Source organism: Poecilia latipinna, unplaced genomic scaffold (assembly GCF_001443285.1).
Source record: "Poecilia latipinna isolate Pla-1442-1.1 unplaced genomic scaffold, P_latipinna-1.0 Scaffold6686, whole genome shotgun sequence".
Classification (NCBI taxonomy): Eukaryota; Metazoa; Chordata; class Actinopteri; order Cyprinodontiformes; family Poeciliidae; genus Poecilia; species Poecilia latipinna.
Window position 1 is genome coordinate 1 of NW_015119302.1, and position 3,852 is coordinate 3,852.

At 39.3% G+C, this 3,852-nt stretch overlaps 1 long non-coding RNA gene across 1 annotated transcript; it reads right to left on the bottom strand.

Annotated features, from left to right (window-relative positions):
* Window positions 1-2,663: 2,663 nt before the first annotated feature.
* LOC106944040 (uncharacterized) lies at window positions 2,664-3,832 on the bottom strand. The gene is made up of 4 exons (XR_001424086.1): window positions 3,622-3,832; window positions 3,457-3,544; window positions 3,261-3,372; window positions 2,664-2,896 (listed from the first exon to the last, which is right to left on the bottom strand). It is a non-coding gene; the product is annotated as an uncharacterized LOC106944040 (long non-coding RNA).
* Window positions 3,833-3,852: the final 20 nt, after the last annotated feature.

Here is a 3,852-nt window from a genome sequence, read left to right on the forward strand (position 1 = left end):
TCAGAGGATGAAAGAGACCACCCACGGAGGGTGAGAAGGGAATTTTTTTTTTTTTTTTATATATATCTCAAGGACAAAGATGCTGTTGGAGTGTCCTATCCATAATGAACAGCCTGTTTGATCCCATCAGGTTTGTTGCTCCAGTCATAATACATGGAAGGATTCTACTTTGAAAGCTAAACAGTGACACATTTGACAGGAACACACCATTACCTAAAGTGAAGCGACAAAACTGGGAATCTTAGAAAGATTCTCTGCAAGAACTGGGCCACCTGCACATCCCTCGCATGTGCACCAGTAATTCCCTATGCACTATAGTCACAGCCATAAGTGGAGATGGGACAAGCAGTGTGGGTTTCATTTTTGGGAAAGCCAGACTGACACCCCAGTCAGAGCCCACTATCCAACGCCTGGAGCTGTGCGCTGCCGTGATGGCGGTGGAAATAGCTGACTTCATTTTCAGCGAGATTTACTTTCAACCAGACGCAGTGAAATTTTACTGCAACAGTAAGGTTGTTTTGGGTTATGTACATAACCAGAGCAGGCGATTTTATGTATATATGCATAACAGGATTCAGCGTATACACCAGTCTTCAAAACCTGAGCATTCCCCCGGAGCAGAATCCAGCAGACATGGCATCCTGGTCAGTTCATGCCTCCCAGCTATCCTCCACCATGTGGCTCTTTGGACCAGCTTTCCTCCACAAATGCTATCATAAGGAAGAGATCACTCAAACACATGAGCTTGTTAATCCAGATGAAGACGTTGATGTGCGGCCAAGTGTCACATGCTGTGTTACACAAACTCAAACTCTCATTTGAGCTGCAGGTTTGTGGATCCATCCATCCATCCATCCATCCATTCATTCATTCATTCTCTGTACACCCTTGTCCCTAGCAGGGTCGAGAGGGGTGCTGGTGCCTATCTCCAGCAAACGTTTCGGGCGAGAGGTGGGGTTTAACCTGGACAGGTCGCTAGTCTGTCGCAGGGGTTTGTGGTTAGTTGGAGATAAAGAACTCATTAGCTCTATTATTCATTCCTGCATCGCCTGCCACAAACTCAGACGCACAGTCATGGAACAGCAGATGGCTGATTTGCCCCCTGAATGCGTGACAGCAGCGCCACTTTTCACATTCATAGGTATGGATATTTTTGGGCCGTGGTCAGTTACTACCAGACAGACGAGGTGGCCAAGCAGAAAGTAAGCAGTGGGATTTGCTGTTTACATGCATGTCTACCAGAGCAGTACACGTTGAAGTTATTTCTACTCAGGATACATCAGGTTCCTCTCAACTTTTAGATGTTTGATTGTGGGAACAAAACCTTCTATCACACATTTTGACAAGAGGCAACTAGTGAGTGTTTGCTTGTTTGGGAGCCAGCATGCTAGTGCTAGCCTCCATGATATTGTTTGGGCTCTTTTTGTCAGTGCAAACTAACTTTATTTGAGTGTTTCTATGTCACTTTGAAGCATTTAACTAAAAAGTATTTTGAATGGTGAAATACTATTTCCATTGTGTGCTAAAATGGAATATTGAGAAATTTAAAAATGAATATGGACTACTCACATGAGTTTAATTATTTTTATAATGTAAACCTGTTTACTATAGTAATAAGAAAAAAAAAACATATAATCTATTAATATCCTCCTGACTACCAGTAGTTCATTTTTGTCCTCCTAGAGGACATTTCTAAACTTGAATATCTCCCACCCCCTGCATTCTACTGCATGAATTCCTTTTGGTATCTGGAGAGGACATTTAGGGCTTTTCAATGATACCGCATGTGAAGGGGTAGGACTTTTGTACATACCTTTTTCTAGTTCATAAAAATGGCGTTCATCAGTAATAACAGATTTTATGGGAAGAGACAAAGTAAGTGCATAAAACCTTTTATTACCTTACAAAGACTGTGGGATTTTTTAAAAAATGGTGATTGGATAATATTTTTTTTTCCTGGTATATATAATATAATATATTAATATAACCTATTAATATAATGGATTATATTAATATAATGATTTTTGATGTTGATAAGACTCAGGGTTATGAATTATCAGGTCTGTTTTACACAAGCCAGGTTCCTGTGGAAGATCCTATTCCAGATCTTGTTCCAGGCCAGGAGACAGGATCTGCTCCTGTCTGTTGCCAAGCGGACCAGACTGGCAAGCTAACCATCCATCGAATCAAGAGAAACGTCACATCCCTTCAACTCCTTCCTGTCTGGTAGGAGATATTCAAACCCACAGCCACACTTTCATTCTTACTCTGGACTGAACTGAATTGGATCCTTTTCCATCATCCTGATCACTTCCATGAAAGAGTTGAATTGTTAAATGTTGCCTTGGATAAAGGAAAAAAAAAAAAAAAAACATTTCTAGGATTTTATGGACTATTTGAAGTACTTCTCTGTATATATTGTTGTAAATATTATTTAATACACTTCACTAATTTTGCACTATTCGGTTGTCTGTACTTTTACAAATTACCACTCCCTCCAGCAGTCGAGCCAGGAATTTTCTCATCTGACCTCATTAACTAACTTATAATTCATTCTAATATCCATATATGTAATATCTTACATAAAGAAAAAAACAACAACAAACAATTCAGGCTGCTGCACCCTCCACCCTTCAAACCTTTCCTTTCCAAGAAACAGAAGTAGATTTCTAAGATTAACATTTTATTTTCTAATTATGTTTTAGTTGAGTGCAATGCAATCTTTGTAGGAACATGTTTTATGACAATGTTTTTGCTTTTAAAAAAAAATCAAATTAGAGGTGTGCATAAAAGGAACATCTTTCTCAGATATAACGAACACATGAACAGCTTTGGCTAGTAATTTGGTGCAAAAATTGAAAGATTTTTTTTTTCTCTTCTCTCCATTTCTTCACTCCTGCAACAAGAAGAAAATAAGACATAATTACAAACAGCACAAACACATTTCAGCAAAACCATAACACATTTTCAAGTAGCTTACAGTTAGAAATTATAACCAAAATGCTTCAGTTGTTAGGTCTAGATTCATGCTTTTTCACATAGCACCAGATTGGTTTGCACAGCTTTTACTCCATAATAAAATAATAATTATCAGGTTATCTTTAACTGCTACGTTAAAACCTGTTTGATGATCTGAAACGTTAATTGAAAAAAAAATAAATCACCACAACATCTGGAAGGGAGAAACATTTTATCGTGAATGTTTGAAATGTTTTGGAAAGAAAATGAAAGCGAAAGAAAGCGATCATTTTTACACTCACTGAGAAAACTTTTAAGATTTTGAGAAACGCTCCGTGATTGGTTCAGGGGGCACAGGCTTCACTTCTCTCTGTTCCCCTCTCATTTCTGCAAGGGCCACATCTTCTGGAACAACTGAGACACCAAGATCACACAAAGTTTCTGTAATAATCCTCAAGTTTCGTGCAAATTATGAAAAGGCTAAAACAAGGACTGTACCTGGTGAGTCCCCATGGGAATGGACGGACATCAACTCAACTCCGACAACAACAACAAGGAGTAGGAACAGAACCTGGGCTTTCATTTTCTTTGAGAGGACATGGACGATCAGTCGCACAGCTGGTTTATGATAATCAAAAGCAGAAGGTTGAAATGAAAGCTCACCTCAGGTGCAGCGTATTAGCTGGGAGTAATCAGCGGATCTCATTGTGATAGGCTCTCAGAGGTTTTGGAGTTTACACGTACCGGACTAACAGGTATGAAAATGGGTGCGTCTCTAAACTATTTTAAGAATGTTACCCAGTCGACTGCCAGTCCAAATGTGTCCCTGAAACAGTTCACTCATTGTCATTTTAAGAACCCCATAGAGAACAGCCTATTGTGTGGCTTAGCTGG